Source organism: Ascaphus truei, chromosome 6 (genome assembly GCF_040206685.1).
Source record: "Ascaphus truei isolate aAscTru1 chromosome 6, aAscTru1.hap1, whole genome shotgun sequence".
Classification (NCBI taxonomy): Eukaryota; Metazoa; Chordata; class Amphibia; order Anura; family Ascaphidae; genus Ascaphus; species Ascaphus truei.
This window is the reverse complement of record NC_134488.1, coordinates 80271342-80295496: the sequence shown is the minus strand read 5'-3', so window position 1 is coordinate 80295496 and position 24155 is coordinate 80271342.

The window sequence follows — 24155 nt, the reverse complement described above, 5'->3', positions numbered from 1 at the left end:
ATTAAACCCGGCAAGCTTTAGAATAAAGCTGGCCGGGACAGTATATATAAAAATGGTTTTGAAGCAAAAGGTGGCACAGTGTGTCCATTTTCATGTCACTTCCCAGAATCCCTTGCTGCAGTGGAAGTGCTGTGTGCTGGGTGATAATGGTGAAAGGCGGGGTTGCAGATCTGTCTAAGACCTGCAAATGAGCGCACAGTAATATTTCCATTTGTTATATGCTTTGCTGTGGAGGGTTTTTGTCACTTTTTATACCCACCATAACTTAACTAAGTATATATATATATATATATATATAAACACACACACACGCACAATTTTTATATTATATATATTTCTAGTACAACTGAAGCATATTACTTTAGCAATTAATATAAAACCTATGAGCAATCTCTTGCAAATCAGTATAAAGATATACTCTCAGATATCCACAACTGATATTAGAATCCTGTCTCATTCACTCGTTGCTGTCTCATTCACCCTTTGCTGTGTGTATTTTAGCATATGCAACTGAAACAATCCTAGGTAAATCCATATTTGAATCCTGTCTCATTCACGCCTTAATTAAATTAAGCTTTCACACCTAGGCAGAGAACACCCTGTGTAGAAAAAACACCTGTTTGAATGTGCCTCACATGTGCTAATTAAGCAGGCTGAACTTAACTGTCAGGTGACTTGTTAGGCCCATATAAACACAGGCATAGCAGCCTTAAGCTGTCTGCAGCCCATGTCCAAGTAGCACATTGTAAGTAGCAAGAAAACTGAAGCTCAAAAGGAGTGGAAACAAGTGGACAACAACTACTGGCCCTGATTCCTGCATTTGATCTATGCTGGAAAGGAGGATATTATCTATCTCAGACTGCACATCTCAGCACTTTACTGTAGCTGTGATGTCGCCTTTACTATTTATATTTGCTATGGTCTCACTTCTTTTCTAACCATCCTTTCTACCAGCTTCATAATGTCTCTAACTCTGTTCATATATCTCCATCTCTCCTTCCTTCACCACTTCTCAGTTCACAGGAACTCCTTTCTTACCTGCGCCCTCTGACAATACACAGCTATATCCCTGCACTAAATCACACCACTACAAATCATCCACACACAATTTCTATTGTGTGTCCCATGCTTCTCATCCTTGCTTCTGGGGATCTCTCCCAATCCTGGTCCCTGCCTTATCCCTACATGCTTTCGTCCTTGCCTGTCAAATGCAACCTCTACTCCTTCTGGTGTTAACCACTCCAACGTCATACCAATCCCTTGCTACCCTCTCTCCCTTCTCCTGTGCCCTTTGGAATGCTTGCTCCCTTTCTATCAAGTTCTTCTCTGTGCATGGCTTCTTTCTCTCCCACTCTCTGCTACTATTTGCTATAACTGAGACCTGTCTCACTCAGTCTGCCCTCTCTTATGGTGGCCTTTCTTTCTCCCACACTCTGTGCCTGATGGCAGGGGTGGAGGTGTGGGGCTCCTGCTCTCCTCTCTCTGCCGTTACTGTACCCTTCCTATTCCTCCCTCTCTTGCTTTTCCCTCCTTTGAGGCTTACATTGTCCAGATCGTGTCTCCTCTCCCTGTCTACGTGATGGTCATTTATCACCCTACTCACCCTACTCACTCTACTCATCCCTCTGCCCTTCTCTCTCACTTTGAATCCTGGCTCTCTTTCTTTTTCTCCTCAGACTCCCCAATTCTTCTCCTTAGGGACTTCAACTGCCACATTGATGACCCCTCTCTCCATTGGGCTTCCTGCTTTCTCTCTAACCTCTTCGTTTGGCCTTCAACAGTGGACTGCAGTCGGCATGCACAAGGATGTCCACTACCTAGACATGGTTTTCACTGAAAACTTTTCTCTCTCTGATTTCACCATTTCCCCCTTTGCTCTCTCTGACCATCACTCCATATCATTCTCTCTCTCTCTCGCTTCTCCCCTTCTCCACATCCATCTACCCCTCTGTTCTGCAGAAACCTGCGCTCTATTAACCTACCAGCCTTTGAGTCCACTTTATGCTCCTCCCTCTCCTCTCTCAGTTCTGCTATTGACTCTGACAACCTGTTTAGGAACTACAACTCTGCCTTATCCTCCTCTCTTGATCTACATGCCCTGCTTTCTCTCTGCCATCCTCACCCTTCTAACCCTGGCTAAATTCCCACACGCGCATGCTGCATTCCTCCACTCGTTCCTCTCAACGCCACTGGAGGAAATCTCGCAGACTTCCTTCACTCCAAATTTATGGTATCCATTTTCAACTCTGCCCTCTCTCAAGCTAAACAAACCTACTTTTCTTAATTAATCAACATGCACAAGTCTAACCCATGCTGACTCTTCTCTGTCTTTGACTCTTTACTCAAACCACCCTCAGTTGCCTCTTCTTCTTCCTCCATCTCACTTCAGGACTTTACTGACAATTTTAAGGAAATGGTGGAATCCATACATCAGAACATCTCCTTTGTTTCCTCCTCCGATCCTATACCGCTTCCTAACTCTCCTCCTGCCTTCCTTGACTCTTTTTCCACTGTTTCAGAGGAGGATTGTCACTGTTGATCTCCTCTTCTCCCTCTATCACTTGCCCTTTTGACCCCATTCCCTCCCATCTCCTAAAACCTCTTGCTCCTACTATAATCCCTACGCTCACACACATTTTTAACTCCTCCCTCTACTCTGGAACCTATCCATCCTTCTTCAGGCTTCAACAGTTATACCATTATTCAAAATCAGCAAGCTGGACCCTACCTGTCTTTCTAACTATCAACCTGTCTCTGCTGCCTTTTGCCTCTAAACTCCTTGAACATCTTATATTCTCTCGCTTGCTCCATTTTCTTAACACCTATTCTCTCCTAAACCATCTGCACTGCTCACTTGACTGAAACAGCCCTCACTAAAATAACTAATGACCTCCATGCTGCCATAGACAGTCATTATACTCTGCTCATATTACTCGACCTCTCTGCAGCATTTGACACCGTGGACCAACCTCTTCTCCTTCACATTCTCCATACTCTTGGTATTTGGAACAAAGCTCTATCCTGAATCTCCTCTTACCTCTCCCATCGTATTTTCAGTGTCACTTCTGCTAACGCCTCCTCCTCTATCGATATCTCTGTAGGGGTACCCCAGGGCTCTGCCCTGGGACCTCTTTTCTCTGTACACACTTTCTCTAGGTGATCTAATCACATTTCTTGGGTTTAAATATCACCTCTATGCTGACGACACACAAATTTACTTTTCAACCCCCGACATTACACCTGCTGTACAAACTAAAGTTTCTGAATGTCTCTCTACGATATCATCCTGGATGGCGTTACACGACTTAAACTTAACATGGCAAAAACAGAGCTCCTCATACTTCCTCCAAACCTGGTCCTACTGCCTCCTTATTACTGTTGGAAGTACTATCATTCACCCAGCACGCTGCCTAGGGGTCACAATTGACTCCTCTCTCACATTCAAAACGTTTCTAAAACCTGTCGCTTTTTCCTCCGCAATATCACAAAGATACGCCCTTTTTTCTGTTGCTCGACTGTTAAAACTGACTCAGGCCCTCGTCCTCTCCCGTCTTGTTTACTGTAACCTCCTGATGTCCGGCCTTTCTGCCTCTCACCTGTCTCCCCTACAATCTATCCTAAACGCTGCTGCCAGAATCACTCAACTCTTTCCTAAATCTGTTTCAGGTCTCCCCTGCTGAAATCACTCTCCTGGATTCCTATCAAATCCCGCATCTCGCACTCAATTCTCCTCTTCACTTTTAAAGCTTTACACTCTTTTGACCCTCCTTACAGTACATATCAGCCCTAATTTCTCACTATGCACCATCCCAACTCTTGTGTTCTTCTCAAGGATGTCTTCTCTCTACCCCCTTTGTATCTAAAGCCCTCTCCCGCTCTCCCCCTGTTATGGGGTGCCGGTACTGTATCTCCTATGCATTTAATTGTCCCGCATCACTTGACTGTGGGAATAAAATGTATAGGAGATACCGGCATCCCATAACGGGGCCTGTATCTTGGGAAGCAGGGGGTCCCCAGACTTAAAATCAACACGATTCCGCTCCAGAGACCCCCTGCTCTCTGCACTAGTATTAAATTTTTTATTAAAATACATTCATTTCGGGCGTGATTTGCGCAGGGAGAGGCAGCTCTCTTAGCAGCTCTCTGTAGCTGAAAGAAATTGCTGGGTGAGGCCTTTTCAGAGAGGCGATCATCACGCCACTGTTTACTCGCCCGTTTTGGGAATTTTGTTAGCACAGGTAATCGGGGCTTTCTGAATACAAGGATAGCAACGCTCAACAAAATGACGATTTAAATGGCCCAGCGTTTTTTTTTTTTAATGAAGACTACTAGCATAGGCCCTTATATCTCATATGCCCTGGCCATGACCCCTTGCAAACACACACTTACCAGAACACCCTCCTATTGTCTCTGTAAATTCTCCCTATATACCACTTTGAGTGTAAGCTCCTCGGAGCACAGACTCCTTTTCCTAATGTTACTTTGATGTCTTAAAGCATTTGTTCCCATTATGTGGTGTATAATTATGTCACATGCATTACTGCTGTGAATCGCTATGTACATGGATGGCTCTATATAAATAAAAATATACATACATACATACATTTTTGCCATAATTTTATTTGTTAATGTTACTACTTTATAGTTTTAATAATTCTATGTACAGTACTTCTTAAATAATGATAATAAAATATGAATTATAACACAATAGAATGAAACTACGTGAGCTGTGAGACGAGGAAGCATGTCAGGCCAGAAACCTTTCTAAACATGCACTGTTGTTTGTGAGTAGCATCATGACGACATTCACCAAGCACCAGTAAAGCGGTATAGGAGCTCAATATGCTGTTAACTGCCATTAACTTGTATAGCAGTTGACGCCGGATCAAGCGCCTATACCCCTTTTTGAAGCTTAGTGAATCACTCCCTTAGTTTCTATGTTCAAAAGATACATTTATATTGTTTAGGGCAACAGAAAGCATATCAAATCAGTTATAACATTAGCAGTAAGAACAGTTATTTATTTAGCTACAAGTACATTTAGTCATCCCTGAAAATGTGCAACCTCATTTCACACCAAGAGTTGAGTGACTCTAACCCGCTCTTATATTGCTTCACATTATTTATTTAATAATTTGCAATTTATAATACAGTTTTTTGCACCAACATGAATATTTACATCCGGTAAAGGTATTGAACATAAATATAGTGTGGTCCTTGTGGAACAACTATAAAAAAAATTGCAACAGATACTGAACAGTATATGTGTATTTATTCCCAAACTACAAGTAATATATGTAAATATCTATTTTATAGTTCATGTAAATGTGAAATTATTTACTGCTGAAGGGACCAGAATCAAAATTATTTGCAGTGTGTCAAAGGAGAAGCATAACAAGGACATAAAGCCTAAAAGTAACTAACTATGTGAGGGGTTTTTTTTTTGCTGAAGAAGAGAGTTAAGCTGTTCTCTGGTATTTTTAAGAAGATCCTCATCAATACCAAATAAAACAGCAGAAGCACCATAATTTCAAATCTGGCCTTGCAGATAAAGGTGCTGTACTTTAGAGGACAGCAAGTTTTCTGGGATTAACCTATTTTCCTTAGCACTTTTAACGGCAAAGCTTCATTTTATGAACAAAGCGAGAGTATGTTCCTTTGATGTAGGGTTTCATTCCAAGCATGAAATTGAGCCTGCAGTAAGTCGGTTTAGGTGATTACAAGAAACAATCCACATGCAGTAACTTCCAATTCAGTGGATGCTGACAAATTGTTAAAATGGAGCAATTGTGTGGTTCAATGTGAGCTATAAAAAGCTTTCATTTTAACTTTATGGGGCAAATTCACTAACCGTCGATGTGTGTCATAGTAACTCTATATAACGTGAGCTGCCATGACAATGTCAATGGCAGTTAATACACGATTGCATTGCAATGCGCTGCATCGGCACTTAATGAGTCCCAGCGTACAGATGTAGCAGTCATTTTTGATCTTTTTTGCGCATTGTAGCGGGGCACACACCATGCCCCAGTGGGAGCAACTGTCATTTTAAATGCATTCAACACGTACGCAAGATAGGTGGGGCAAGCACTGCAGCATGTGCAACATTGCCAGGTATATCTGCATGTGCCATAAATTATGCCTTAAATCCAAAATGGCTGCCTCGACCAAAAAAATGAAATACATACAGTACAACTTAATAAATTATCGTTTAGATTTAATTCCATATCTTTCCTGCAGTAAGCTTTTACTTTCTTAAATAATATGTATCAAAGTAATGATAACTGTTTTCAAGCCAATGTAACCAGGTTCCCCCTTCTGGGTTGTCCCCCCCTGGCTTTCCCTTTACCTCCGCTGCAGCTGGGGAGAGCGCGGCTAGGCATGGAGGTGCGGGGAGGTTACGTTTGGCGACCGGGTCACCGGGAGGTTTGCGGCACACCCGACAGCGGGGCCTGCCATGTTGGATTGGTCGCTCATGCGCAGAAGCACTCGTGCATGAGCTGAAGTATCCCCGAGTTGCGGCAGCCATCTTGCTCCACCTCGCACATGCGCAGGAGCTTAGTAGCGGCAGCCAATACACCCAAAGCTCCGTAGGGGAACTACAATTCCCAGCAGCCCCATGGGCTGTACAACACATGACACCTAGCAGCCAATCGCGCAGCCGGATTCCCCTGCTTGCATATGGATACATTTCAACCACACCAGCAGTCAGAGCTGGGACAAGGAAGGGGTCGGTTGTGTGTGTAGGTACTTAAGAGACTATCAAAGGTGTACAATCCATGCAGGCCCCACCCAACGTTGAGGCAGAAGCTTTGCGGGTTATGTCAACGGATCCGTGGATCCCATCTTGCGACATCAGCGCACCCGGGTGTGGAACCACCCGCAGGTACCTCATCTCATCAAGTGCACCAACAATACAGGGGCTAGTGGGGCAGCGCTGTCTCACACACTTGGGTGGGTGTTAGACTCTGTGGACACCAGGGTGGTTGGGTGCCCTGGGACACCTCAGTATATTGGGATAAATCCTACAGGGGTGTGGACACGGTGTTGGGGAAGCACGGTGAGGGGTTACAGCCCTGTGGGGCTGAGAGTTTCGGTAGTGTTATTAGTACCATATCTTTTTCAGTAAAAGCTGTTATATCATACTTGTGTGTGTTTATTATATTGTCCTGCACGGGGTTATCCCACATTGATAGGATCCAGCGCAGGATGAGGTGCTGTCATCAAACGGATCAGGTACACCCCAGGCTCCCAGCAGTGGAGGTTCTGGCCTCCTGTGAGCCGCTGGTACAGCACCACATATACCGCAGCCACCATATCTCCCAGGAGGTGGGGGAAAGTGTGCTACATTTGGAGGTACTGCTGAGATCTCAGACCTGGGGTGCCCAATCTAAATTAAAAGCAGTCCTTCCAGTCAGGGACCATGTCTATAAAATCCTGCCAGTCAGGGACCATGTCTATACCATCCTGCCAGAGCGTCCATGAGTGGGCCGTACGGTGCCACACATATCCTCACCACGTGGTCGCCATTAGTCAGGTCCCAGTATCCCTGCCCTTGCCCAGCTTGCAAACCGCACTGAGACAGATACCGGGTTTCAGAAAAGTATGTGTGGAGGACGCTAAATTGTCACTGTGACATTACGGGGGGAAATGCCCTGCAGTTCCTTAAGCTCCCTTAAGCCCCACCGGATGGGAGTCTACTTATCTACCAAAGACTGGGCACCAGAACAAGGGCCACTAGTGCGCCCCCAAGCATAGAGGAGTGCCAGCCGCCCCCAGCCGTCTCTCCCCCGGGGAGCGAAGCTGGCAGCCGCCGGTCCGGACGAAGCCACCACGGTGCCCGTAGTTCCAGTGAAGCTCAGTTATTCGTGGAGACCTTGAAACAACTGACTGAGAAAATATGTCAGTTGGCCCCGGCGCAAACCTACCGCAAATTGAAGGCTTTTTCCGGGCTATCGCACACTCCTGTCGGAGAAGAGGGAATCGTAGTATGGAAGGAACATGCCCTCAAGGTAGTGGAAGAGTGGACGTGCACCGAAGCGGTAAAAAGACGGCGGCTCATGGAATTCCTGAGGCCTCCTGCATCTACGTTGATGAGTATGCAGAGGGGGCAGAATGGGGGATGAAATGGCCAAGCATATATACATACACTACCCCCCAAATATATACATACCCTAACCCCCTAAATACATACATACACTACCCCCCTAAATACATAGATACACTGCTCCCCCATATACACACACACAGTCGTGAAAAAGAAAGTACACCCTCTTTGAATTCCATGGTTTTGCATATCAGGACATAATAACAATCATCTGTTCCTTAGCAGGTCTTAAAATTAGGTAAATACAACCTCAGATGAACAACAACACATGACATATTACACCGTGTCATGATTTATTTAACAAAAATAAAGTCAAAATAGGGAAGCCATGTGTGAAAAACTAAGTACACCTTATGATTCAATAGCTTGCAATAACTTGCAGAAATCTTTCTGTATGACTTTATCAGTCTCTCACATCGTTGTGGAGGAATTTTGGCCCACTCTTCATTACAACGTTGCTTCAGTTCATTGAGGTTTTGGGGCATTTGTTTATGCACAGTTCTCTTAAGGTACTGCCACAGCATTTCAATCGGGTTAAGGTCTGGACTTTGACTGGCCATTGTAACACCTTGATTCTTTTCTTTTTCAGCCATTCTGTTGTAGATTTGCTGGTGTGCTTGGAATCATTGTCTTGTTGCATGATCCAATTTCGGCCAAGCTTTAGCTGTCGGACAGATGGCCTCACATTTGACTCTAGAATACTTTGTTATACAGAGGAGTTCATGGTCGACTCAATGACTGCAGGTTTTCCAGGACCTGTGGCTGCAAAAACAAGCCCAAAGCTTCACAGTTGTTATGAGGTGTTTGTGCTGATATGCTGTGTTTGGTTTTCGTGGCGCTGTGCATTATGACCAAATATCTCCACTTTGGTCTCGTCTGTCCAAAGGACATTATTCCAGAAGTCTTATGGTTTGTTCAGATGCAACTTTGCAAACCTAAGCCGTGCTGCCATGTTCTTTTTAGAGAAAAGAGGCTTTCTCCTGGCAACCCTGCCAAACAAACCATAATTGTTCAGTCTTTTTCTAATTGTACTGTCATGAACTTTAACATTTAACATGCTAACTGAGGCCTGTAGAGTCTGAGATGTAACTCTTGGGTATTTTGCAATTTTTCTGAGCATTGCACGGTCTGAACCTGGGGTGAATTTGCTGGGATATCCACTCCTGGGAAGTTTGGCAACTGTCTTAAATGTTTTCCACTTTTGAATAATCTTTCTCACTGTAGAATGATGGACTTTAAATTGTTTGGAAATGGCCTTGTAACCCTTCCCAGACTGATGGGCAGCAACAATTGCTTTTCGATCATTGGCATTGTGTTAACACACACTTGAATGCTCCAGACCAGCAAACTGCTAAAACTTCGGCTTTTACAGAGGTGGACACACTTGCTGGATCAATTATTAATCAAGGGCATTTGATTAGCAGCACCTGTCTGTTACTTAGCATCTTAATTCCTATGGAAGCAGTAAGGGTGTACTTAGTTTTTCACACATGGCTTCTCTATTTTGGCTTTATTTTTGTTAAATAAATCATAACACGGTGTAATATGTCATGTGTTGTTCATCTGATGTTGTATTTACCTAATTTTGAGACCTGCTAAGGAACAGATGATTGTTATGTCCTGAAATGTAAAACCATGGAATTCAAAGAGGGTGTACTTTCTTTTTCACTACCCCATCAAATACACACATACATACACTACCTCCACAAATACACACACACACTTTCCACTCAACACACAAACATACACTACCCCTCAATACACATACATATACTACACAACCAAATACACATAAATACACTAGCACCCCCAAGTACACATTCAGAAACCCCACAAACACATACATACACAACCCCCAAATAAATACATACACTGCCCCCCCAAATACATGCACACTACCCCCAAAAAACACACACACACACACTACCCCCCAGAAATACACACACTACCCCCCCAAACAAACACACACAATACCCCCCAAATAAACACACAGACACTACCCCCCAAATACACACACACAGACACTACCCCCCAAATACACACACACTACCCCCCCAAATACACACACCTACAGTACACCCCCAAATACATACAGTATTTCCCCCTCAGGGTGAAACGCGTAAGAGTTGCGGGGGGTGCCTTCCCCTCTCTCTCTTTTTTTACTTCCATGCTGCAATAAAGAATTTTCTATGCCCAGCCCAGCCTCTGCCATTTGTTGCGCTGCCGTGCCCGCTGTTTTTTCCTCCCCGGTGAGGATTCCCTGCCTCTACTTTCACACAGCCTGGTGCACGCAAGAATCAAGAAAAAAGCCGGATGAACTGTGAAGACACGTGTGAGTTATTTCATTCATTACTTTTGGAGCATCCCCAGGTATTGTGGGTCACAAAGCAGCGGGACTTGTATGGGGTCTGGGTGGGTTTCAGGACCTCTCCCAGACAACCCTTCATAGTCACCGCCAGAACCACATTCCAACTAGGGGTTTATTCATTGATATGCTCCTGTATACAGTTTGTTCTTCCGGATAAAGCAACACATCTTTATTATTCAGGTGGAAATCAGCTCTGTAGCACTGTTAATTTGGGAAGCAGTGCACCCCAATGTTCTTTCTAGTATTTAAACATACAAAAAAAAACTATCGCATTATATAAGGATGCAAAATCAAGATCTAGTACTGGCAGTCAAGTAGTGTAATTATTTGCAACATCCATGAACAGAAGAGCCTCTTGAGATTATTGCAGAGATTTCTGTTGTGACAGAGCTAGTCTGGAGAGATTACTCAGATTTTACCTTTAGTGAAGGAGTAAGAAAGGAAATCTTAAAAACGACTTTAAATTATAAGGCTTTATTTCACTCCTCAGCAGTGCTTGGACATACAGTAGCACCGATTTATATAATAAATCTAAATTAAAGAGACTTTGCATGATATTTGCTTTGAAAAATACATTAATAAATGGCCTAGGAATAAATAATTAAATCCGACGATTGTATTATTTTATTACAGCATAATTTGAGGTTTCTTAAAGGAATTAAGCAACAATTACTATAGGTAAGGGGTTGCTCCTGCTTGAATAACAGGCAGGAATAAACATACTTGAAAAAATACCAGAATACGATATCAGTATTTTTCCAAATACAACCACCCTTGAATATGTTACTGAATAGCAGTAATTCTAAACAAGGGCTTCAATAAAATGTATAGAGCAAGATAAAATGCAGCTTTACACTAATGTAGCCCCCTCTTTGGGGACTACTAGTTCTGTAAGGGGTTACATTTCTTAAGGGGTAAACTGTGATCACTCAGGCTACCCACTCCCCTAAGTTAAGTATGATGACAATGTAAGGGTATATATTTCTATTAATGCAGCCACAATGTCTGGTTTTAACATAAAAACCCAAGGTATTTATGGTATGTAAAACATTCACCACAATAAGAAAATTAACCCTAAGTAGATAATCCTCGAGAGGGGGGGACTGATAATGTAATTAACGCGAGTAGATCAGAAATGTCCTGAACTTGCAATAGAAAATATCAATATGGAGAAACCATCAATGGATGTAACTTACAATGTTTACAGCAGACGACAGAGGAGCCCAATGCTACATCCAACATGACAGAAATACTTACATATTCTCTTGAAGTAGTGTCATTTAGTTTAACCCTTTGGCCAAAGCGTCGTAAGCTTGCGAGCCACGTCAAGGCAGACACCTGTTCGCAAGGCCTAACACTACCAGATAAAATCTATTAGGATTAAAATTCTCATTTACCTCTATTAGGAGGGAGAAAGACCACAGTGGGTCTATATCCAGCAGAATGAGGCACTTGCAAACTAGAGAAGTGGGGAGGGGCGGCTTAAAACCTTGGAAGGAGGAGCCACTAACCTCCACCAGCTGAAACAGCTGAGAATGGGTTAACAAAACTTGAGCTTGCTGGGGTTGCTGGGGTTCTGTGTTTTGTTAACTTACAATGTTGCAAGCAATTCAGTTGTGTAAATAAAATCCCATTGAAGTGTGCTTGTACATCTTAGTTTCTCTGTGTCTCCGCCTCTGTGACCCAAATAATCGGTTAACTCTGACTGTGTGTCCGGCTGTTCATCGTTGAAGCTGGTGTCTGTGCCTTTCTGCTGGATAAGCTGCTATCCGTCACCTCTTGCTGTACAGCGTGTCCAGGCTCCGTTTCGGCTCCCAGGTTATGGTAGGGGGTTCACGCTGATGACTGATCAGATCCAGTCTCCTGTGCCACTTAATCTTGGCGTTTCAGTGCCTCAGCTTCTCTGCTGTGTCATCCTTCAACCATGGATCACGTTCCTGCATCCTGCGTCATTCTGACTCCAAGCTGGGAATGACGTCACCTCACTGCAGAGAAACCTCGATAGGGGTAGAGGCAGAGTGTACACAGAGCAAAATCAGCAAATAACAACTCCACATATTGGAAAAAATAAAATAAACACAACAACCCTACTATGTACCTCCTCTACCCTCAACACACGTCTCCCCTCCCCCCAAAAAAATACAATATAGTAATGGGCAAAATTACTATAATAGTGCATTTGCCCATTATAAAACCTAATATTAGCCAGCCAGTATAAATAAAGTAAATAAAACGTTAAACATACCCCTGCCATCATGAAAGGCATCCTCATTAGCATACTCCAGGTCCATGTCCTCCTTTGCCAGAAAGAATTCAAGAAAAAATACAATCCAATGGCCCCTAACCCATTAATCACCTTAGCGGTTAATAACCGCTATAGTAATTAAGGCGTTAACCCTGTCCCCGCTACACACCTGGAAGGCCTTACCACTCTATACACATTTATTGGCATAGTGGTATATCATACCCATATATATGGGCATGATAAGCCACTGTATCACCCAAGGCTGGGAGGACACTGCTCCCCAGGATCCAGTTCGGGTAGACGCCCCCCCCCCCCCCCACATGCTGCAGCATCTGAGGATCTATTGGGACGCTGTCCCCATCTGTCAGTTAAGGACTCAATGTTATCTCTGTGTGTTATTTAAAGTTGGTAACTGACTTACCCAGCAAACATTGCAGATAGGGATATGCATGTGAGTTAGACTCCTGACAGGAGTAGATGTTTTTTTTTCTTGACTTACAGTCCCTTACATCCACAGACTTCATTTAACGCTTGCTGTATCTTGCACACAATCAATATTAATAACTTCATCAGGACTTTCTATCCACTTTGTATTTGCCCTGTGCTTCCCGAGATACAGACCCCGTTATGGGGGTGCTGGTATCTCCTATGCATTTAAATGTTCCTTGTCCCGTGACCGAGGGATTAAATGCATAGGAGATACCGGCACCCCATAATGGGGCCTGTTTTTCGGGAAGCAGGGGATCCCCGGACATCAAATCAACACTATTCTGCTCCGGAGACCCCCTGCTCTTCTACACTAGTTTTAAAATGTATATTAAAAAAGCTTAATTACCTTAGCGGCTAGCTGCTAAGGCAATGAAGGGGTTAAACCTCAGAAGCCTGTTTCTTGTGGCAGAGGGGTGGATGAAGGGGGTAGTAGTCCCATGGTGGGCGATTAGGCCTGCCTGGAAGGTTGCAGGAGGAGTTAACCCCTTCACTACCATAGCAGTGGAAACTGCTATGGTAATGAAGCGTTACCCAGTCCCGCTTACCCCCAGAAAGTGGTCCCTCTCATTGGCCGTGAGGTCCAACAATTTGCAGGCATCGGCCATCTCGGTCTCATAGTGCAGTATTAGGCCGGCCGATTGACTCATTAACTTACTCCGACGGGAGTACCACTGGACCTCCAGTGATGCTTTTTTCCACGTACAATCGTGGACGCCTTTCTGTCCTATTCTTATTAGAGACTCCATCTTTATAGCAAATTGTAATACTGCAACGGAATTGCAGAAACGCTTATAGGAACGCACAGCTTGCTTGGTTAGGAGGAACGATTGATATCCACTCTAGCAGCTTTTCCCATGTCCCGGTAGCGTCTTTGTTGCTGATACTTCCTAACCTTTAACTGTAGTAAAATCACGCATTCCTTCAAGTATTGATACTTCTTTCTTTGCTGCCTCAGATTTACACTAGGAGTGCGCCTGTTATTTTTTTCTTTAGGTATCATTGTGGGAAGTGGTGGCTCCTGCAAACAGGCTGCAAAGATCTCCAGAGGACTGTGCTTTGGAACTGTTTACATTTTTCCAATTCTCTTATTTATTGGACATTTTTTTTGTGTTTTTTTTATTTTTATTAATTTATTGTACATTGGCATATCTATATGGTGCTACGTGCAAATTGCGTCACCGCTCCGCGTTTCGTCTTTCCGACTTCAGAGTCATGGCCATAAAATCCAAAGACTAAGTAGAGCTGATTGAGCTATCTGTAATAGGTACCGTCAATCTCACGGGCATACCTTCCCGTATGTCCCTGAGCCCATAATGGATGAAATAGATCAACCGGCATGAGTGGTTGAGGTTGGCAGTCATTAAGAATATTAAAGTCAAAACGAGTGATAACAGATTTATTAAAGATTATATGATTCGCTCGGTAATGGAAGAATGGCTTGTGGGCACATGTACAGTATTTTAAAAAATAGAGTAGAGGTGAGACAGTGCCCTGGTCCTCCTAAGGTATATTATATCTGGACCAGGTTATTCAATGGAAGGGTGGTCAAGAAACCGACCCAAAACATTATAAGTGAGGGTTTCCTTGTATCTTCCCGTTGGGAGAATAAGTTATTTGATTATCATTGCTGTCATGAGTGGATGATAAAGGGTTGGTAATCTGTGTACAGTATGAGGTTACTGGTACATCTGCTTTAACGTGTATTTATTTGCAGAGACCAGGTGTATGGATGTACCCATATGAGGATCCAAGTGAGGATGTTGGATGTTTCAACCAAGGGGAAAGTATAGCATTTGCTGGTCCAGCTATCTCTCTACCTACCCTGTCATGTAAATTCTAGTAAGACACAGACAGTGACAGGCTGTCCTATGGGGTTTTCCCCATCCTCAAGCTGACTTCCTCAGTGACAGAGGGGTGTGCATGTGCTGGACCTCCCTCTTTGAGCTACAGGAAGGAAGTGCCAAAATTATAGTATGACGTTCAGCCCTTTAGGGGTGGGTCATTCAGTCTGTGATTGGGGTTCCACTTATCCCTTCATGGGGTATGAGCTCTGAGCTCTCCTCCTGGCTGGGAGAGAGAGACATGTGCTCAGTTCCTCATTGGCTGAGGCACTAATTCAATCCAGAGAGGCCTCACTATTACCAGCAGGCCAGTACCATCAAGATGCCAGGGATCTACCTTGTCAACTAAAACATTTGATGTAGCAACATCGCAGTGGCCACTATAATAAAGATACAGTAATCCTCATTTATACTTCTGGCTCCGTGGCAGTCTGTGTGGAGGGATATTGTGAGTAAGGACTGTCATAGCGGGGACCGCCTTCAGCCTTGCTGAAGCCCCCTATGTCTGGAGACACTGTCACAAAGAAGAAGAACCAGAGGAATCCCTAAAAGTCTGCCTGTCTTTCCCCACACCATCACGGGTACCTCAGCTCTCCTGTTCCAAACAGGTAACCAGCATTACACCTAGCAATAGCCATGAGGGGGGGCATGTGCTACATTACTATAGGGCAAATTTAAAAGCAATAACATACAATTCTCATTTATAATAATAACAACTTTATTTCATATAGCGCTTTACTCCCAATGGGACTCAAATCATTTCACAATTACAATATAGTATGCAGTACGCAGCTCATAAGGTTATTTACAGACACTGTTGCTGTTCAGATGAGCTTAAAATCTATGTTTCTGATGCCTGAGTCACAGGGAGATAAAGTGACATGACAAAGATCACAAGGCGCTTACACTGGAAATTGAACTAAGCTTCCTTGCTTCAAACTCAGTGTCATTGTTTACCGAGTTAGTGTCATTACTCACTGACCCACTTCATTTTCCTTACATGTAATAATATCACAATCAGTGACTCCAATGTACGCAGCGCAGTTTGGAGATCAGGGCACAGTCTTTTTTTACCTGGGTGGAGTAAATAATTATGCCTGGGAGTCTCTTTCCCGTGTCCTGATAACCGGCATGCACGTTAACTTATGTACACTCTACGTGTACACCGCTCACAGATAGCTTCTTTCTGGGTCACTTCCGTCTTGACTTCCGACATCACCATATTCACTTAGAGCACCACCACCACCACAAATTAAGGGTTATGCCTGTAGCTGGATAAGAAAGCGGTATGAGTGCTGTGCTGGCTTGTTTGAGCTCCCACAGAATGTTAAACAATAATAATTTACATGATGTCACTGTTATATGATGGCAGCTGGAAATAATGATCATGAGGTAAGTACTGGTGGACACTATTTGGTGTTCGTAATATGCCATGGGTGGGAGGGTACTGCAGTAGCTAATTCAGGTAGCTTAGTACACAGCCATTCAGTCAGTACATTGTATTTTGATTTGAAACTTAATTAGTCAACAACAAAATGTACATAATCTGTCATTTCATTTGCTTCCTCTTCAGAAGGTGGTAACACGGAGACCAACATAATAGTCTTGGTAAATAAGATGTTCATTTATTTTAATGAATTTACGCATTTCCCCACTGCTAGTAGACAGATTGCTTCTGCGATCTGTTATAAGGGATCCAGCTGTGCTGAATTCTTATTCAGATACTATGCTGGCTGGTGGACAGCTGAGGTATTGCAGTTCAGACCACATTGGGTTTTTTTCAAAACCAGTAATTTAATAGGTCAGGGTTAAAAGCAATAAGTTGTCTATCAAGTATGCCTCCACCATGTTAACCACAATTGCTCCCACTTCCTGTTTACGGCCTGGCACACACCAAACCATAATATCCCACAGATATCTACCTTGACTACTACTATCAATACTACCACCACATCTTCTATTATCACACTTTTCCCTCATGCCTTGGCTTGATGTTGAAATTGGCTGACCATTTGAGGTAGACTTTTTACTATGTCTGCTAATACTAGTATCAGGAGTACCCTACTCCAAGTCATCAATTATTTTACTCTTTTAGAGATCACTGGTATATTGAAGCATTGTTTACGCTGACCTGTAGTAAATCTGACCATAGAAATTCACTTTTATTCTTTGTCTTTTCTCTTCCATTTAAAACCAGAGAGAACATGAAACACAGACAGAGCTCAGTGCACATCCAGTGAAATTATACACGGTACAGTGCCTAAATATATATGTATAGATATCTATTAAATAAAATGGTCTTTTAGTTTAACATTTTGGCCTAATTGTTGTAAGCCCCTGAGCCACTACACGGCAGACCACATCTCAAGGGTCCCTAACACTAATATAAATTCTTAATAACCTGTGCATTACCAGGAAGAATGATTTATATTAAATCTGTCAAAATTAGTTGCATAGTTCTAAGTCTGATTGAAGCTCTTATTAACCTGTACATTACCAGGAAAAGCACTCTGTATTAGATTTGGCACAATCAAACTGCAAGCAAGCAAGTTCCCCTGAGAGTGGGAGATGCAATTGAGTGAGCTTTTAACCATTTAAATGTGGGAGGGGGTGAGCTTCAACTAGGTAGGAGGAGCCACCCTCCAATCAGCTAAGACCAGCTGAACAAGAATTGTAAAACACACAGGAAACCTACAAGCTCATATTGAACCCCCAAAAATAACCACAACATATATATAAGCATATAAGTGTCACAGAGGAGTGCTTCTGAGCATGGCAATATATATTTAAAACCAGAGAGAACAGGAAACACAGACAGAGCTCAGTGCACATCCAATGAAACTTATACACGGTACAGTGCCAAAATATATATGTATAGATATCTATTAAATAAAATGGTCTTTTAGTTTAACATTTTGGCCAAAGTGTTGTAAGCCCTTGAGCCACTACACGGCAGACCACATCTCAAGGGTACCTAACACTAATATAAATTCTTAATAACCTGTGATTTACCAGGAAGAATGATTTATAATAAATCTGTCAAAATTAGTTGCATAGTTCTAAGTCTGATTGAAGCTCTTATTAACCTGTACATTACCAGGAAAAGCACTCTGTATTAGATTTGGCACAATCAAACTGCAAGCAAGCAAGTTCCCCTGAGAGTGGGAGATACAATTGAGTGAGCTTTTAACCATTTAAATGTGGGAGGGGGTGAGCTTCAACTAGGTAGGAGGAGCCACCCTCCAATCAGCTAAGACCAGCTGAACAAGAATTGTAAAACATACAGGACACCTACAAGATCATATTAAACCCCCAAAATAACCACAACATATCTATAAGCATATAAGTGTCACAGAGGAGTGCTACTGAGCATGGCAATATATATTTAAAACCAGAGACAGAACATGAAACACAGACAGAGCTCAGTGCACATCCAGTGAAACTTATACACCGTACAGTGCCAAAATATATATTCCTGGAAATGTACAGGTTAATAAGAGCTTCAATCAGATTTAGAACTATGCAACTAATTTTGACAAGATTTATTATAAATCATTCTTCTTGGTAATGCACAGGTTATTAAGAATTTTTTAGTAGTGTTAGGTACCCTTGAGATGTGGTCTGCCGTGTAGTGGCTCAAGGGCTTACAACACTTTGGCCAAAATTTTAAACTAAAAGACCATTTTATTTAATAGATATCTATACATATATATTTAGGCACTGTACCGTGTATACGTTTCACTGGATGTGCACTGACCTGTGTCTTTGTTTCATGTTCTGTCTCTGGTTTTAAATATATATTGCCATGCTCAGTAGCACTCCTCTATGACACTTATATGCTTATATATATGTTGTGGTTATTTTTGGGGGCTCAATAGGAGCTTGTAGGTGTCCTGTATGTTTTATCTTTCCTCTTCCATCAACACTTTGTGAGGGCTGCGGAGGCGCACCGCCCCTGGCATGCTCTCCTTGGGGGTCGGAGCACCGCGCTACCACCGGCGCCGGCCCCCCTTACCGCCAGGAAGTTTGGTGAGTCTCTCATATATATTCCCTGCTTACCATTCACTCCACGGCTGAGCATAATTCTTGTTACCTGTGCATCACCTGTCCAGTACCTTGCCTTGTTCCAGTCTCGTGCTACCCAGCCCTGCCTTGTTTTCAGTGACTTCCTGTGTACCGACCCGGCTTTACTCTTGGACTCTGCTCTTCTGGCTCCCTGACCTCGGCTTACCCATGACGATACGGACTTCTCCAATCCCGACCTCGGCCACAGTATCCTCAACGATCTGTACCTCTCCTATCCAGACCTCGGCAAATATCACTGACTATCTAGACCTCTTCAACCCTGACCCAGCTACCCAGACCAATCTACAATCGAGACATGCCCTCGCTGCTTTGGGTTGCTCTTATTTCAAATCCCCACCTCGGCCTCGCAGTCCTGCTGGTTTGTGGTGAGCACACGGTGACACACTTGCACTCTAGAGATAATTTTTTTCCTGGACTATTCTACTGTCTGCTTCCCCTGTGGAGAAACTTTTTCATTTGCTCATAGATGTGAGTCTCTAAAAAAGCCACCAGAATATATTTCTCCAAAATTTTAACAGAAAATACACAGGGATCATTTTTCAGACAGTTAAGCATGGCATTAACCTGCCTCAAGAATTTAGCATTACCATGATTCTCACACTCTTGCTGCATCCAATAATGCTCCTAACTAGTAGGAATAAAAGAGGGATGACTTAGCTTATGGCAGCATTGTCACTGCTGACCAGAAGGTAGCTTCCTCAAACAAATTCCTTAAAATGCATGTCTGCTCTAGGACAGAGTTTAAACAAAAGTGTGCGTGCCGAGCACACACAATTTAAGTGAAACTTCTTTGTATTTTGTCATTGTTTTGTCACAGAAATTGTATTTTTGATGGTGATGTTTTTAATTAAAAATCAAAACACAATTTTAGTGCCAAAACGCAAAGAAGTTTGACTTAAAACGCTTGTGTGCGGCACACACATCCTGTTTTAGCTTTTTGCACTTCTATATTTATAGTAACTGTGAATTTCTTGTGTGTGTGTGTCTGTGTGTCTTTATGTGTGTGTCTGTGTGTGTCTCTGGGTGTGTGTGCTGATTCTGCGCATGCGCACAGCACCTGCAGCTAATGCGCAGGCACGCGGGGGAAGGGCATAACGGCTCCTGCACATGAGCACCGAGCGCGGGAGGCCTCTGGGCATGAGTGCTGGGATGCCAACACTGATATCGCTGATGGCCTCTTAAGCCAGCAGTGACATCCCTTCTGTGACTGTACTACCGTCACCACAAAGGTGATTTACTGCAAAGGAAATTTTGGTAGGTGTCGGCAAAGAAATTTCACTTCAACAGTTAAGCTCTACTCACAAGTTCACAATGTCATTCTTTATTTATTGTAACAGCCAAGAACAGAGGAGAAACAACGTTTAAGGTCCCATATGGGTCTTTCATCAGGTGATGAAAGGTCCATACGGGACATGACATTTTGTTTCTCCTCTATTCTTGGCTGTTATAATAAATGAAGAATTACATTGTGAACTTGTGATTAGAGCTCTACTTTATACCTCTGCCCTAGAGGAGACCTGCATTTTGATTAATTTGTTGTATAGTAAAGTTACGAAAATGCTAGCAGTTGATATGCTACCTTTAGGTTTAGAGTGCAAAGGCTTTAGGGAGCTACTACAATCTGCTGAGGCGCACTGGAATATACCAAGTAGGGCTCATTTGTTTAGTAATGCTCAACACATGTACCAATATGTTGTTGAAGTAGTGGATTGGGCTCTGGATACGTCAGACAGATATGTGGGCTAGTACAGGGAGGAAGGATCCCTTATAACAGATCGCAGAAGCAATCTGTCTACTAGCAGTGTGGAAAATGCATAAATTCATTAAAATAAATGAACATCTTATTTCCCAAGACTATTATGTTGGTCTCCGTGTTACCACCTTCTGAAGAGGAAGCAAATGAAATGACAGATTATGTACATTTTGTTGTTGTACAGCAGGGAAGCGCAAACTTTTGCTGCTGCACCCCCTGTCTCTCTTGCTCAGGCTCTCGTGCCCCCCTGCCTACCTCAAATCTGCATCAAATGCACTGCGTCACATAGCGCCGCCACGTCATTTGATGCCATGTTGCCATGGATACGCATCACTGCCAGCTGAATCCAGTAAGTGGAGTGTTGCAGTGGGCCTCACGCGATCCCCCAGCATTTTATTTAAATGTCTGTGGGAAGAGCTCGGGACCTCTGCAACCGCCCGCACCCTCCCAGAAAAATCTCCCGCCACCTCTGAGGGGCACACACTCCTGATGTACAATATGTTGTGTTGGCTGCACAAGCAGGATTCTCCTCACCTGAAATTGTTTCTCCGCACTTTGAAAAAACCTGCTCAAACAGCCTTAGTAACTTCCACAGTTCCCCCATCATATGCCACTTGTTTGGCAAAAAAAGTATGCCCCCTCTACTGTACTTGCTTTGAGTTCTCCATGATGTAATCATTCACTGCTTTCTACTGCTCATAGAGTCACTAGCACTTATAGGGTTAAGTTCCTCTGAGTGGGTATCTACATTGTGGTGCTACATTGTTCAAGGTGACAGAGGACATTATGAGCTATGTAGGCCCGGCTAAAGTAAGCACAGCTTTCTTTAACATGCTGGTATTGTAATATGCACAGACATACACAATTTAAAATAAATATTTACTATCAAGTGTAGGGCATGGGCAAAGCAGGGAATCAGGTTGCCCTGATGTACTGTAATGTTGCCACCCGGTTGGTTCCATTATCTTCTGCCACTAGCCCAACTGTCAGGCATCTTGGAGAAAGCCTACTCTTAATAACTTTTTCATTTCATTTTTAAAGAATATATGGTGCACTACTCTAAATTGTAAACTCTCACAATTATCTATCATAACTGGTTCTATCATAACTGGTTGTGCGTGTTTGTACTTATTTGGCATGTAAATCTTTTATGTAATGTACATGCTCTGGAACCCCATTGTACCTCATTACGGAATATTTTGGTGCTTTACAAATAAATAATAATAATTGTGGGCCTTCTGATTAAAGCCCTGCATTCATAGGGTAGCATGCCTCCGATTAGTGTTCCCTTTGCTGCTACTGACGCTCTAACTCTTAGCCTGAGCACTGCTCTACCACCTTCAACACACTATTCCATTTGTCAAGAGAGAGGAAAGCACACCCAATGGATGATAACAGTCCAGTAGTCCCCTCCACAATGTGTACTAACACAGGGGTGCCACGTGCTCTTCCCCAAGGCATTTAAATTAAATGCCAGGGGATCATGAAAGGCCTCTGCAACAATAAACTTACTATGATTGGTAACACATGACAACGCAGCATCAAATGACGCCATGGGGTCATTTGACACAGCTGCAAGGTAGGTGGGGGGGCTTGAGCGTCGGGGCAGGCCAGACAGGGGGGCGCAGCAGCAAAAGTTTGCCCTCCCCTGTACTAGCCCACATACCTGTCTGACGTATCAAGAGCCCAATCCACTACTTCAACAACATATTAGTACATGTGTTGAGCATTACTAAACAAATGAGCCCTACTTGGTATATTCCAGTGCACCTCAGCAGATTGTAGTAGCTCCCTAAAGCCTTTGCACTCTACAACCTAAAGGTAGCATATCAACTGCTAGCATTTTCGTAACTTTACTATACAACAAAAGGGCCCTACTCTGTGTGCTATGCAACATGCACACCGTATTTAAAGCTTTGTGAACAGTGGGTTAGTGTATTAGACTACCACGTGTTTGTCTAATTATTAGGGTGACCAGATGTCCCGGTTTATCCGGGACAGTCCCTGTTTTTTAATGTCTGTCCCAGCTGCCCGATATTCTTTAAAATGTCCTGTTTTTGTGTGGCTGTCCCGGTTTTGCCCATTAGAGCAGGGGAGGCAGCAGAGAGCAAGAATTCAGGGAGGAGAGCAGGAGGAGAGCAGAGTCCGGGACTGAGCTGCAGAGGGTGGGGGCGGGGTTAACTGCAGTGGGTGGGGGCTTGGTTAGTGTCAGCGGAGCCCCAACAGTGAGAACTTCCGGTGTCTGCTGCCAGGGCTCAAGATGGCTTCCCCCCCACATTCCACAGTGACGGGTAGGGACACACACACACACTCACTCATTATAGGGAGACAGAAACACAGCATGGGGAGAGAGACACACACACACAGCATGGGGAGAGAGACACACACACAGCATTGGGAGAGAGACATACAGCATGGGAGAGAAAGACACAGCATGGGGAGAGAGGCACACACAGCATGGGCAGGGAGAGACACACACAGCATGGGGAAATAGAGACACACAATGCATGGGGAAAGAGACACAGCATGGGAGAGAGAGACACACACAACATGGGGAGAGAGACAACATGGGGAGAGAGAGACACACACACAGCATGGGGAGAATGAGAGACACACAACATGGGGAGAGAGAGAGAGACAACATGGGGAGAGGGAGACACACACATCATGGGGAGAGAGACACACACAGCATGGGGAAAGATACACACAGCATGGGGAGAGAGACACACACAGCATGGGGGGAGAGACACGCACATACAGCATGGGGAGAGAGAGAAACACAACATGGGGGAGAGTGACCCACAGAGAATGGGGGAGAGAGACACACAGAGAATGGGGGAGAGAGAGACACACAGAGAATGGGGGAGAGAGAGACACACAGAGAATGGGGGAGAGAGACACAGATACACAGAGAATGGGGGAGAGAGAGAGCGAGACAGAGAATGGAGAGAGAGACAGAAAGGGAAGGGTGGAATGAGAATGGAGAGATGGAAGGGGGAACGAGGCTGGGAGGGGAACGAGAATAGAGAGTTTATTTATTTATAAAATATTTTACCAGGAAGTAATACATTGAGAGTTACCTCTCGTTTTCAAGTATGTCCTGGGCACAGAGTTAAGACAAATAATACATGTGTTCAAATACAGTTACATAATGAGCAGGGTATACATTATATACAAGACATAGCATGCACAGTTAAAGATAATTTGTATTATGGGCGTATGAAACAATTACAGACCACATTAAAATGTGTGACAGCCTTAGATTT